This window comes from Nicotiana sylvestris, chromosome 5, assembly GCF_000393655.2.
Source record: "Nicotiana sylvestris chromosome 5, ASM39365v2, whole genome shotgun sequence".
NCBI classification, from domain to species: Eukaryota; Viridiplantae; Streptophyta; class Magnoliopsida; order Solanales; family Solanaceae; genus Nicotiana; species Nicotiana sylvestris.
Window position 1 is genome coordinate 30,004,055 of NC_091061.1, and position 16,038 is coordinate 30,020,092.

A 16,038-nucleotide genomic window follows, 5' to 3' on the forward strand; every position below is an offset into this window, starting at 1 on the left:
TTTCAAATCAAAGGAAATTTGTTAGTTTTTAAAACATGGTGAGTGGTCGTGCCACTCCTGCTGGGGATGGTTTTTCCCTTTCTCCCTTCCCCGCTCTGTGTTTCATTATGCTATCAAAACTTGCTGGGGATTATTTTGCTGGGGATGAATTTTCCTTTTCTTCCTTCCCCACTCTGTGTTGTCCGACCCTCTTGGAACTTGGTCGAAAATCTGTCGAGGATGCTTCTTCATCTCGATGATCTGCTGGGGATAACACTGCAAACCGCTGAGTACCATTGCTGGGGATAACACTGCTGAGGATAACTCTGCTGAGTAAAATATGTTATCTTACTCTTTCCAAAACTACTTCCTTTAAGCAGGATGTTTCATTCCTCTGCAAACTGTTTCCTTTTGCAGAACTGGTTGTTGTTTTTTTTTCTTTTTTTTTTATTTATTATTTTGTTAGCTTCTTCCTTCGAAGACTACCTCCCTTAAAACTCGTTTTGCCTTTCCCCGAAAAACTGCTGGGGATACCACTTTTCACCAAACTTGTGTTATACTTTACCGAAAATTCTCGAAATGAACGAAAATTTCCTGCCCCAGTTTGTCAATCTTTCTCGTGGCGCATCTTTTTGTCATCGGTAGCATTCCCTGTCCCTGCTTCAAATCAAAGAAAATTTGGTCAGTTTAAATGTGATGGTTGGTTGCGATACTCCTGTTGGGGATGCTATCAACCATTCTCCATCTATGCATTGTCTGTCCATCTTAAAGCTTGGGCTGATACCTTCCGCCCTTCTTGACGATTCATCATTCCCAAACCTCTTAACCATTTTCCCGATCTCTTATCTGACCTCACACATTTCATGACAGCCGATGTAACTTGAAGATCGTGCATGTTCATTGAGATGATCTGCTGGGGATAACACTCCAAATCTCTGTTTATTCGTGTCACTGAAAGCGACCTTTTCTGTTGGGGATATCCCTCTTCTTTTGCGGCATAGCAAGTGGAACTGGCATTTCCCCCGACCTTTTAGTCTCATATGAATTTCCCAAATCATGCCCATTGCTCTCCGCGTTGTTCCTTCTTGATTTAGACCATTTGGATGTTCTAATCAGATCTGGTCTTGCATAATTGGAAAGCTGATGGCATATTTTGAAGTCAATTCTCACTTGTTCTGACCAAACAGACTCTACTGGGGAATTTTTCTACGAAAGGAGAAAGATAAACAAAAAGGGAACCGAATAAAAGACAAAGGAAAAAGATGACTCTTTAACAATAGAAACTATAAATAAAAGCCTATCAAACGCAGATATCGACTCTAATAATCATGACATGCACATGTGGCCTATCCTCTGCCATCAATCGTCTTTCAAGATCTTCCCTTGGCGATTCCCCATCTGATTCTTAATCTTATTCGACTTGTAATGCCCGAAGGGTTTTCACTATCAAGTCTCTCTCATTTTGGTTTTCTCTCAGCTTTCATCGCCTTATGGTGTCCGTAAAGATTTTCACCGATAAGACTCTCTCATTTGCATCACTTTCCAGCTGGGGATTTGGAGTGTTGCCAATATGACTCTTTCTGCTGGGGATTCTTTTCGGCTATCAATTCATGTCCAATCCATGATCCTTTCTCTGTTGGGGATCGGGGTGTTATCCCCGATTTCCGTTTGTATGACTTGGCATCTTTCGGAGATTGGTCAAAAGGTCTTTCTTTGGACTGTAATGTGGGGTTTTGGATAGGGCTAGAAAGAAAAAGTATTAAAGGCTCAAAAACAAAATAAATTTGGGGTTCAAAATTACAACCTTCGGAACCATATTTGCTTACAACAAGCGCAACTCTTGCCCCAGTTTCTAGCTTGGGGATTTTTATTTTTGTTATACTATGTTACACTATGCACACTATGACCATTATGGCCATTATGCATCCTATGACCGAGCCGTGAAGCGCCTACGTATCCTTTTTGAGGAATCAGGTCAAACGTAGTTCCCAATTCCTTTGTTTTCTTCTGACTTTCTTTTGTTTTTGTTATCATTTTTCTTTTCTTTTCTTTTCTCTTTTTCTCTTTTTTTCTTTTTCTTTTTCTTTTCTTTTCTTATCTTTTTATGTTTGCGTTTCTACTCTCTTCTACTGATTCCGAAGGAGGGGTATGAAAGAAAAAGGGTTAACGAAGGATAAAGTGTTTAGATAGCAGAATAAAATGTCTTCGTCATTCCAATCTTCAAAACATGTCAAGTACAAACAAACACAATTAAACAAAGATTTGTAGCCTCTTCTGATGGTGCTGGACTTGACAATTATATTCACACATTTGCCTTTTCATCTGTCATTTCTAAAGCACCGTTGGGCGACACTCTCACTCTTATTATCATGAACGACCCTCATGTCAATTTGGCGAATCTTGCTTTTAACGGTTTTCTTTGTGTTTTACTTGCCCTAGTTCCACATGACTCGAGCTCCGAATAATCTCAAACCGTCCTTATTTCCTTTAAATGTTCTGATCACCTTTCCGGGGTTTTATGATTAACTTTTAAGATTAGGCCCAAACTGTATGCGCATGTCATGTCACTAGAATCGGCGCTGAACAAGGGCAAAACAAAAGGGATAAAAAGAATTAAACAAAGAAGATGATTGGAAATAATAAAAGGCCGGATTTTGCATTACCGGTGAAATAGTTTGAATAACAAAACAAACAAAACAAACCAGAATAAAATCCCGAAACGACATAGACAAAACTTAAACAAACCGCTATGACAAAATGGAAAGATAAGAAAGTTTGACACAAGACAACATCCGTATCACAACTCTAAGAATAATCTGGAGAACAGAAATGACAACAAAACAAGCCACCAAAAGCTTCTCTCCTGCTTATTAAGGAATGTAGCGTCCTCCCAATTCTCGAACCTGGCATTTTGGCCACTGAGCTTTACATCAATATTGCCAAGACAATTACCAACTTCAATATTATCAACCTCAGTCAACAAGTTCCCAATAGGATTCGAGTGCTCCATGTCACTGTCCTCGATCATAATCAGATTTTCCTGGATCATCCGTTTTATTTCTCTTTTCAAATTACGACAGCTCTCAATGTTGTGCCCTCTGATATTGGAGTGGTATGCGCATCGTGCTGCAGGATCAAATCTTCTTGCATGTGGATCTGGAGTATATGCGGGGAGCGGCTCAATCAGGCCAGCATGCCTTATCCTTTCGAACAGACTTGCATAAGATACTCCGATAGGGGTGAGAGTCTTTCCTCGCTTCAGCAACCTCTTATTCCTAAATGCTTGATTGAGCCGGAAACCTGATCCAAGTGGCTTCCGGTAGGCTTGTGAGGGTAGATAGGCATTTTGCGGAGCCGGGCATCCGGAAAGTGAAGTATGGTTTTTAGGGTCACGGGGAGAAAAGTGGTGTTGGGGAGGGGAGAAGCATTGAGAAAACATAGCCGGAGGGCGAGTGATGGAGCTACTCGGTTGGCTAGGAAAGCTGTGATAGGCGGTTATATATGGAGAGTGTGGGGGAGCGTCTGGCCTTGTGCTCGGTGTTTGGGTAAGGACAGATTCTAGGAAGCTAGGTGGTGGCGGGGGTGGTGCTATCCGAGCCATCCACGCCCGATACATGTCTGCCACATGTTGTCTCAGCATTTTCACTTCTTCTACCAACCCGTTGTTCCGTTCGACCAGTTGTTGTCGGTCATCGGTACCGACCCACTCGGTTCTGAGGTTCTGTGTCATTGTCCCCTTTTACTTTGCAGGGAGGAGTTACCACAACCAACCACTTCTCTATATATGAACATAGCAAAGGGAAGCCATCACGTTAGTGTTAGGGCATTTGACAAATAATCATATATCAGAGATGCAATGCACCTAAGTAGTTAAACCGTTCTATCAGAGATGCAATGCACCCGCGCTTTCCTTTATTTTTTTTTATTATCATTCCTTTTCTAGTGGTGGTCGAATCTTATGGATATTGCTTACGTATCATGACCCCGCATGAATCAGACCTTGCGTAGTTCGGCCCAATAAAAGATAAATAATAATAAACATTTTTTTTAATTTTCATATTTCAAAAGTTTGAAGATGACCTACAAACTCGAAAATCAAACAACCCACATATTCTAATTAAAAGATTTACAGACTCCAAAAACAAATGGCCAGCTTCCTTTCTCCGTTTGACAAATGCAACCGAACGGTTATTTTTGCAAATGTGGCCCCTTCCAAATTTCATATGAATTTTGAGGCCGGGGAGGATTATTTTATGACACTTTACAAACTTGTCCGTTCTTTTACGAAAATAGCCTTTCGACAGCTGAAAGATACTCTAAGGCTATTTCAGCAAGAGCGGTTTAAGACACTGCCAAAGCTGGCTCGACTTATTTTGACCAAAAGCCCAAACGGTATTCACTTGACCGCTGACTTTTTTTTTTTCTTTTCAAATTACAATAAAACCTGGTGTTGCAAACACGGCCCTTCAGCGCCTCGGGGACGAAGATTTTTAAGGCTATATGGGTCAACTGGACCAAATCTAAAACAATGACCCATAGGTGGTTGTTTACAAAGTCAGCCCTCCGGCGTCCCTTTCGGGAACATTCAGCTATTTTTGACAAAAACAGCATCACCCGACTTATTTATGACTCTTTTTATCGTTTTTCAAAATAGAAAACTCAATATTGCAAACACGGCCTTTCAACGCCTCGGGGACGAAGATTTTTAAGGATGTGTGGGTCAACTGGACCAAATCTTAAACATGACCCAAAAGGTGGCTGTTTATGCAAAGTCAGCCTTCCGGCGTCCCTTTCGGGAACATTCGGCTATGTCTTGACAAAACAGCGTCACCCGACTTCTTTATGATAAAATTAAAATTTGACATCTATATATATATATTTGCTATTTTTTGCAAAATGGGAGGTTGGACATCACTCGACTTATTTTTGACAAAATTAAAATTTTGACATGTTTTTTGTTTATTTATTTGTTTTTGGCTATTTTAGCAAAAGGGGAGGTTGGACCCGATGAGGGTTGCCTACGTATCTCAGATCCGGTGAGAATCAAACCCGCGTAGTTCGGGCGATCATGAATAAAGTAAATAAACTAACTTTTTTTTTTGAAGGAAAGACTTATAAAGAAGAAAGGGAACATTTTTGCAAAGAAGGATTTCTAAAGAAAAAGATTTTAATTTTTTTTTATTGAATTTTGAAAGAAAAACTTCTAAAGAAGAAAGAAAATATTTTTGGAATTTTTTTTTCAATGAAAGAAATGCTTCTAAAAAATATTTTTGAATTTTGAATTTTTTTCAATTTTCAATTTTGAAAGAAGAATGAAAATATTTTCGGATTTTTTTGGAAGAAATTAAAAGAAAATATTTTATTTTATTTTATTTTATTTTAAAAAAACAATTAAAAAGACTTTCTAAAGACATCAATAATGAAAAATATTTTTGGTTTTTTTTCTTGAAAATTGGGGGTCTAAAAAAAAAGCTTTTCTAGAAAGGAAATAAAGAAAAATACTTTTTGGATTTATATATATATATATATTGCAACAAATAATAAAACTACGTTCAACGCAAGACTCTTTTTTATTTTCATTTTTGGCATTTTCATAAACAAATAAATAAAAAAAACCATTTTAAAAACAAGACTCTTTTTTCATTTTCATTTTTCATGGAAAGACAAACTATTTTTCTTTTTTTTTTTTCATTTTGAAAACAAGACAAAGTGAAGATTTTTTCTTTTCATTTCAACAAAATGACCAACCTATTCTTCAACCTAAAAATAAGAGACTCTTTTCTATTTTTTCTTTTGCTTTTTTTTGAGTGAAACAAACTATATATATATAAAAATATTATTCTTTTTTTCATTTTTCCCAAAATTCCGGCAGAATTTCGTCAGTATTTGGGGCATTATTTTTTTTTTTTTTAAAAAAAGGCAATTAACTCTCTACACAATTACTTCCCTCTTTTTCGCAAATTTTCAATATTCCCGATTTTTCGAAGCCGGTCAGCATGCAAGTCTGAAACAAGTAAATGCATAAAGCACACAGTATGCAGCAGGATGATCTTTTCATTTCAGGTTGCTTGTCCTAGACGGACCCAACCCCTATGTTGAGTCCCCTAAGCCAAATGCAACATGATGCAAATAAACGTTCCTACTAGGGATCCGGTATGAAGTCAAGTTATTCTAGGTTCAGAACCTGAGTGTTTGTCCTAGACCTGGCTTACCCGAGCGGACAACTCGAGCCGAGGGGGAGGCAGCAATCCGGGAATACAGAAGCTTCGCCGACTTTGCAACTTATCCAACCTCGTTCTAAATTGGGATTTGACACTATACAGAAAAGAAGTCGTACGAAGTACACCCTTCTTCATGATTTAGAAGGCTCAGAGAGGAGATGGGTTTCGACACAGTTTATATACAGTTCACAAAATATCAAAGCGGTAAAAGCAGTTAGTTAGCATATTATGCACAGATCATGTAGCAAAATCAGATAAAACCAAATACAACAATTTATCTAAGCTCGAATTTCTAACCCTGAACCAGAGATTCTGGGTCTAGTCCCCAGCAGAGTCGTCAGAGCTGTCACACCTCCTTTTTCGGCCGCAAGGGGTGAAGGAGTTTTTCCAATTAAAGGACAATCGAAACGGGATTTATTTATTTATTCAGAGTCGCCACTTGGGAGATTTAAGGTGTCCCAAGTCACCAATTTAATCCCGTATCGAGGAAAAGAATGACTCTGTATTACAGTTTGCGAACCAGAAATCCGGATAAGGAATTCTGTTAACCCAGGAGAAGGTGTTAGGCATTCCCGAGTTCCGTGGTTCTAGCACGGTCGCTCAACTGTCATATTTGGTTTGTTTATCTGATTTTATACAATTATGAGCTCATGTGCAAATTTTTAACTCTTTACCACTTTTATTATTAAATTTTTAAAAGAATGTGAACATCGTTTAAAAACATGTTTTTGGATTGCGTCACATGAAATGCACCCGCGATCCGGAACGTATTTTTATTCAATGTTTTGGGATTTGGATTTGGGTCGCATGAAATGCACACCCGAGTTTAAGAAGGTAAGATTATTAAAATGCGCGCCTAAAGCGATTAGCGTATTATTATTTCTGGGTAAGGCCGTGGAATTTTGCTAAACGGCTCATCCCGAAGTCTAAGTAATTTTAATTAAACATTTATCGAGGGCCCCGCAATTTGTGGGTTTTATTGGGCGAGGCTCATCTCATTTATTTTAAAAGGATAATCCTAAAGTGCCTATATTTTTTCTATTGAAATTGTCTCTACAAAATGAAAGAGAAAAGGTCTTAATTTGTTTACATGCCTGAGTTGTTATAATTGGGTTTCAAATATGATTCATAAATTCTGAAAATGATGCAAGCAGGGCAGTCCGTTGCCAATGCGGGCCCATGCTCAACGTGTATGGCATAAACTAGACCTGGGCCATCTTATTCACATGTTACTACCTAGTTACATTATACTAGGCATGTTTACAGTTTGTCAAATTTAAAAAAAAACTTAGCAATCTAATTTTAATTCTAGACCATTTACATGCTGAAATTAACCAATAGTATTTAACTAAACAATATTCCTATAAGTTCCGAAATGATTTATTCGTTTGATGAACTAACGTGCTTTTTGAGACATGGTAATTATCCAACAATAACGAATTAACTAGACGGAGTTACTACACCATTTATTTATTTATTAGTCAATATATAGATAGTTCGTCTGTTAAGCTATCGTCAGATGTTCCACTATATATATTAAACAACTACATGATTCTGATTAGAGTAAGCTAAATAATTCATATATACAAATAAAATTCAGAATATAATTAAAATAAATTTAGAACTTCAACTCTTCATTTTCGTATTCATGCTTCATGTTTCAGTTTATAGTAACCAGCGTGTCAGTTGTGTACCTGATATTGGAAGCAAAAGAAAAGGGAGATCAACAGAAATTCAGTAGCATACAACAACAACAACACCCAGCAACCAGTAACAACCAGCAACGAGAAACCAGTGACAGATTTTAAAATCAAGATAAAAATCCAGAAACACCGACAATAATCAACGGACAGAAGCCAAGGGAATCTTTTCAGATTTGAAAGACTAATTAATGTTCAACTCTTAATTTCTGAATTCGTATATCAGAATATTTAAATTGTATATCAGGTGTATATTACTCTCTCTTTTAATTTCCAGAATGCTTTTATTTGTATTTTTTGGAAGTCTTAATATTTTCGGAATTTTTCTCTCTCTTAAATATTCAGCTCCCTTTTTTCTCTCTCTATCTTCTTTTCTGTCCTCTTTTCTGTCCTAGTCCCCCTATTTATTACCATCTTTCAGCATTTTTTAAAAATTAAAACCCACTATATTCCACTCATCCCCCTTTTAATCCCACTACCTAATGTTTTGTCCCCTATTATATTAAACAAATACATTATCCTCCCCCATTATATCTTGTTCCCCATGCTTATATTAAACAATTGCATTATTCCCCACCATTATATCTTGTCCCCCCATTATTGATTATTTTAATATTATTTTAATCTTAATGGATAGAGCACTCAAAATAAATAATTGTTCAGAATTTTAATTCCAAAAATACCCCTCTGACCTTACTGAAATTACAATTTTGACCCTGAAAACACTGTAATTTACCAATCTACCCCGTCAGCTATAACAAGTTCAGCTAATCAATTCTAACCAAAATATAGCAACTATAACCAATTCCTAATCAAATTTTATGAACAAACTCAAACTATACGATGAACAACAAAGAAACAACTGGAATTATTTTGATTGAACAATCTTTAAACAACAAATCTACTTTCAGATTCAACAACAATAACAAATAAGTATATTCAAATCATGAGCTCAAATTCAAATTAAACTTAAACAAAATAAATAAACAGATTGAAATCACTAAACTCAAATAATCAATTGATCTTCAAATTAAATCCAACAAAATACAACAAAGATACATGATTCAAAATTAATCAAAAAATTAAAAACCAAAACATAAACTCACATTAAATCACTGGATTAAAACGAACTTAAAAATAAAAAAAATGAACACGAATTAAATCTAAATTAAACAACAAAGAACGGATTCAAGCGATTTAAACTAACACTCTTCTATATTAAAACTAAATCCTCTTAAATTAATAAAACAAACTGAAAAATAATTAATTGAATCTTCAACTTAAATCTAACAACATTATAATTAAACTAATCAATTTCTTCCTAAAAATAAACAAGAAAAATGAATGAAACAAACTGAAGCAAGATAAAAAAAACGATGAACATGAAATTAATATCAAACATATCTGATTTCAAATCCGAAAAATATCAAACAAATTACGGACAGAAACGAAACTTAAACCAACTAACCAGATCGGAACGACGAAGAACTTGAATGAAAACAAATCTGTCCGGAAGCGATTATCGCACCAAAATCACTCGAATCTGCCCGGAAACTTAAACAATAGACGAAGCTCGATGGAGGGGTGTTTGGCGACGACGAGAACTGAAGCAGTAGCAACAAAGTAGCCATGGCCGCGCGAAGCTGGAGAAGAAGAAGCAAGCAGCAACAACAAAGCAGCCATGGCTGTGCGAAGCTGGAGAAGAAGAAGCATCGAGCAGCAGCCATGGTGCGACGAGATGGAGCTGGGTTTCGACGAAGAAGAAGCAGCAGCTACCATGGCGACGTGAAGCTGGCAGTAGCAACACGATGGAGCAGAAGCGACGCAGCAGTGAAGGATGAAGAACGCAGCAGCAGCACATCCGAAGGAGCTAGCGAGGCGGCGAACATGGAGCTCGAGCTCGATGATGAAGCGAAGAAGATGAAGCAGCGGCAGCAGGTGGCTGCTCCAGGTGGTTGTTTGGTCGCGAGGCGATGGAGGTTTGACGTGGGGGGAAAGGGCTGGAGGGGGAGGTCATTGGGCGAGGGGAAGGGCAGCCATGGGAGAGGATTTGGAGGTTTGAAGAAGAAGAAGGTAAGAGAGGGGGCGGATGGGAGTTTTCAATAGTGAAATTTTTTTAGGGTTTTGTTTTTGAAATGAAAGATAGGGAAATAGAGGTGTTGGGTCTTTGGGGTTATGGACTGGGTCGACCCGGTTTGGAATGGACCGGGTCGTAGAGGAAGGTTGGGTATATTTTGGGCCTGTGGTTCAAAATTGAAGAAGAGGCCTAATTCCGATTTTCTTTTATATTCTTGCTCTCTTTTCTTTTACTTCCTAATTAATAAAACTAAAATTCTAAATTAACTTATAAACTAAATTAACTTATAAAAAATACTAATTAATTCCAAATAACTATTATCGCACATTTAAATAGCAATTAACGATAAAATCGCACAATTTAGACGTTAAATGCTAAAAATGCAACGTACATTATTTTTTATGATTTTCTCATTTTTGTAAAACAAACTTAAATAAATACTAAATGAAAATGCGACATATTTTATATTTTTATTAATTTAAACAAATAAACATGCACAAACAAAAATACAAATAATTATACAAAAATACCACAAAAATACAAACATTGCACACAAAGGAAAATTATTTTATTTTGAATTTTTGGGAGTGATTCTCATATAGGGAGAAAATCACGTGCTCACAGCATGTCTCACAACCAAATTGCTAAAGAAAGATGTATCCTAGAGTGATTATTCATGTCTAAATATACACCTATACATTTCTTGTCATTAACATGGTTTTCTAGTAAGATTTTATTCAAATAAAATGGAATATCCATCACCAGAACCAATAGAACAAAAGAAAGTGGGATGTTCCAGCTTTCCAGGTGCTGTCTAGCTTGGTCCTGAACTTAATCCAAAATATTTGGCTACTCTTATCTCATCTATTAAGAATGTCACAGTTTTGTATATGGATAATATATCATTTTGTATATGGAGGTTTAGGAACTGTTTCCTAAGATTATAACAAACAAAAGATCTGATTTGAGGAATGCTTAAAAGAACCAACATCTGATGTACTGACGTACAAATTTGACTAATTCTGGGAATTCACTTATGTGTTATCAACAAACTTGTATAGCAAAATTAAAAACCAAAATTGAGAAAGATAAAGGTGAACTTTAGCTCTTGAATGAAAAAGATAAAGAAAAAGAGAACAAAATAAAAAGTGATCCTAATTGCTTGGTCTAGTAGGTCTATTGTGACGTCCCTTCTCTCCCACCTCACACCCTCGGAAGCACCCTTCTTATAGAGATAAATGCACTTTCAATTACAAAGAACTCTACCAGGCAACATGCAATTGAGGTATTCAGATTTTATACGTTGAAGTATGTAAAACACAAAACATTATGGGTTTGGATTCAATAATCCGCAAACAAGCAACATTAGTTACTTCACAGCCACTATTTTGGTAACCTAGTAAATATTATACAGCTCTACTAATAAATATTTATAGAAATAAGTTGACTAAAATGAGGTACTATTTTTTTCCCTCATATCATAAGTCATTTTAATCTAATGACTTAATCAACCTAGCAGATCAGAATTATCTCAAGTTTTTCAGCTGGTTGTGAGAAATTCAAATAAATCAAGTCCACAGATTTGTTGTAAAGAGAGTAGAAAACAAAAATATCTAATGGAGTGTGATCTATTAATGTCACTTCTTTGATATTTTGATATATTCTGCTGCTGCAGATATATTGTTTTCTTTGTTGTCATTGCCAAAAATATTTCAGTGTTCAGGATAAGGTCACAGATAAGATTTCTTCTTTAGAGTTAATTAATATAGACTTTAGCACTTTAGAAGCTCCAATTCCCATGTTATGGAGAAAATGGAATCTTGAAAAGAAATTTCTCCAACAAGAATACTGAAAATCCAATTGGCTAAAGAATGAGTCTGGACAGATTTCATTTTCTAAAGAATGTGCTGTATGTCTTTTTGACATCAGCTACTGAAAATTACAGTCAAAATTGGGATCTATGCAGCTAATGGTAGCCCCCTCTACAAAACTGTGAAAGGAAAAGCCTCATATCCTACTCAAGCGGGAAGTAAGATCAACGAAGACATCCTCGCTACATGGAATTGTGACACCACCCATTGGATGATTAAAACCAAATTCTTCCTCAGCTTGACTAAGCAAGTCTTGAAATAAAGGTTGGCTCAAGAATGATATGGGGATTACAAATCTCTTACTCTGCTTCTCCCCAACATAAACAGCAAAATGGCCCTTTGGAACGTCTCCGGCTGTAGAAGACTTCTTGATTATACAAGGCATACGGATAGCCATGGTCGTTAAGTTCAATACAAATGAGGAAGGGTAGAATTAGTAAGGACCCTGGAAACAGAGAAAATCTTTGTATGGTTTGAAGTTTTGGTGAGAGCTGTTATGGTAAACCCTTCTTTGTATGTGTTTATATAGGTCAATGACAAGTTGTAGAGTCCTAATGATGTGCATTGAATAGTATTTTGTGGGCACCAGCTAAAAACAATAGCACCTGAAATATCACATGGTTTTGCCTTCCAAATCACTGTCATACTATTTATATATTAAGACTAGTCTAAAAGCAGAGGGTTCCACTGATCTTCACAACAAAGAACATATGGACGCCTAATCTTCTTGAAAAATGGTTTAGTTAGGGACCACCTCTAGCCATTTCTTGAAGTTAAATCAACAAGTTGTAGTCAGAATTCCAATGATTGATCATCAAATGCAAATCTATAAGGGCATATCCTGAGAATTTTAGACAAAAATCTGATCATCCATAGTGCTAAAGCAATGGCTCAGGATACAAGTTGGTTCTTATAACAAAAAACTATTGTCTTACTCTTATGGTTCCAAGTGGTGGTGCAGTTGAAGACTTCGAGAACACTTAAAAAATGGTCAAATTGTGATGATTATTATTGGAAATAATATAGAATTGGATAAGGTTAGAATATTTCTCCAGTTTCATTTATCAATAAGGTCATACGTCCATGTTTCTAGTCAAAGAAAAACAATACCAACCAGTGTCTACTTTTGTTGCTCCAATGCTGAGCATGGGTGGACCACAGCAGTAATTTTGTAGGAAACAAGCAAGAGAAGAAGGCAAAAGCTTATCTTTAATCTGGTGAGCAATTATGATATAGACTGGTAGTAATCCACAAAATCAACATACTGGCTTAAGTTTGTCAAGAAAATCAACATTTGATCAAATTATATAATCAACAACAAGTTGACTTTGAATAGCACTTCACAGAGAATCTAAATTCCTATACCAAAAACTTAGCATTCTAAGTATTTATGAACAGCCAGAGCTATGGCCTGTATGATACTAGGGACAAAGACCTCAAAATGTACGGTAAAACTAAAAGAGTTCTAGACAGGGGAGAAATAGCCTCTGAATGCTCATCAGGTGACTCGAGAACAACACGCTTCTTACTGCACGAAGAGCCTAATTCCTATTTCCTCCTCTAGCTATAGTGTCAAATGATAAGTTAATCAACTACACAAAAGCATCAACTCTTTACAGTTGACGTGAAGAGCAGAACCAACAAGAAGTAGCAATCTAAGAAATTGATTTAGCATGACTATTTCAATTCTTGGTTTAATGTTTAAGTAATCAAAACTTCTAATGGCTTGATCCAAGCATCGGGTAGTTTATTTATTACTCCCTGATAAGTTGGTAGTTTCTTTCAATTAAGGTTTTTAAATAAGATTTAATAGCATTAACTAACTTAATGTGGTTGATTTTAGGTGTGTGAGCTTAAATGAAATAGTTGATGAAAGAGTGGATCAAAAAGGATGAAAAGAGATGGAATTTGGAGCATAAGATTGAAGAAATTGAAGATTGAAATGTGAAGGACAATGTCTCCATGAAGGTCAATTGTGGAGCCAAAACTAGGGGTGCAAATGTGCATGAAAAATGTTCCAAGTCTGGGAAAATTTGGAGCAAAGTCTGCCCAACTCCACGATCTTGATCGTCTCCACGAACTACTCCACGATCTTAAAGGGCATCTGAAGCAAAGAATTATGCAAGTTCTGCCCAGCTCCACGATCTGAATCGTGGAGCCATTTCAGCCCACGAACCAGGCCACGAACATCATCGTCTCCACAAACAAAGCCACAACTGGACACCATAGAGGCACTTTTGTCAAATATAGCAAACGATTATAAATAGCAATTTAGGTCAGCTTTTAGGCATCTTTGATCTTTTTGAACGTGGGAGAGCAGCTTTTGGAGTTTCCCTTAAGAGTTTTGGGTGATTTCATCATAGTTTGCTCAATCTTTCTCTACTCTCTTAGCTAACATGTTTAGATTATCATTTATCTTTATATTTTCATTCTTTATTATGGCTAGCTAAGCTTCTTAAGCTAGGATTGTGAACTCCAAGTGTGGTTATGTTTTTGGGTTATTAATATTAGTTCTATATTTGATTAAACTTTGTGTTATCTAATTACTCAATGCATTATTGATTGATTTTGTGGTAGCAAACACTAAATCCATACCTATTTTGCTTGTTCTAACTTGGAATAGTGGAACTTAGCTTAGGTACAAGGTAATTAGTAAGGAATTAAGTGGGTTAATCACTTGATTTATGAAATCTAACTAGGGATAGTGTGATTTCTACTTGGGCTAATCAATTGTTCATCATTGAGCCTTAATTGACTTGGAAGAGCAACTTGGGGTAAAAACCTCTTAAGTGTTGGAAGACATTAAGTTGGTGGAATAGAAATTGAGGCCATAACACATGCTTAATTTATTAGAATTGAACATTTGTATACCCAAAAACATAGCCAACACGAAGGGGAAGCAATCCTAGTGTCTTTCTCTTATTTGTTATAACTACATCTTTACTCGCACTCCAACTGTTCGATAAAATTCCTAGACTAGTTTTTGTAGTAATTTTAGAAGTAACTTTAGAAGTAATTGAACAATCATTCTTTGTTTGAAGATACATTAAGAATCACTAAGTTTACACGCATTTGGATACTCTAGCACACACCTACTCCTTGTGGGATTCGACCCCAATCTTTGTTGGGTTTATTATTGCTAAGGACCATACTATGCTTTCTTCGGAGGTGTAGGATTGGACGTCACCGCTCCCTCTGTCCCATTTTATATGACACCCCTTCCCTTTTAATCTATCCCAAAAGGAATAACATTTTTCTATATTTAGAAACAATTCAACTTTAAACTTCTCATTTTACCCTTGAGGAGATGATTTATAACCGCACAAATATTTATGGCGTGTTTTAGAACTCAAGTTTCAAAAGTCTTTATTTCTTTCTTCTTAAACTCCGAGTTAAGTCAAACATTATCACATAAAAGGGGATCCGGGAGTATACTGTATTAGAAGGCAGAGCTGTAAATCAGAAGAGCAACTCACAAGATGCACTGGCTGATAAATGAACATTATCATGGAAATGAATGGTGATGTCTTTTCCCTTGGTACTGTTTTACATTTTGTTGTCATTTTGTATAAGCTCGGGGAAAAGAAAGTCTGATTCAAAAGGAGAAAACAGAAAAGTTAATAATCTATTGGTCCTGATAATAACAAATCATTTAGACGGGGAGTTGATTTAACTGTACCCTTAGAAATGGTTTTGCATTGTCAAGAAATTCAGAGCAGTGTTCATCACAGGAATTTCATCAAATAACACGGCGGCTCTAGGTAAACAATGACTTGGCACGCAAATCTACCAAAACAGAGAACACATACACGCTTAAAACAAACCAGAATATTCATGTAAAAGGGCGTGAATCACTTGGCCCAAAGTCGACATTTCGAACACCATTTGAATGCACGGAAGAGAAGTGATGGAGAGCAAGAGCATGGAACTTAGTTTGGCAAAAATGGTTTTAGAAAGCAAACAGATTTTTGGGCTAAGGATCTTGAAGAAGCTGGTTAGGGTCAGTTTTTTCATTTTTAAGTATAACCATGTGTTATCGGCAGCTCACTGGTCCAACTAATCCAGATTTGTATGGTTGCATTTGCAAAGAATAAAAAGACCCACCCTGCCACCCATATGGATTTAACTTATATAAATAAAAACCGGCAGTAAAATTCATTTTAAACTATCAGTGTGTATATAATATGATG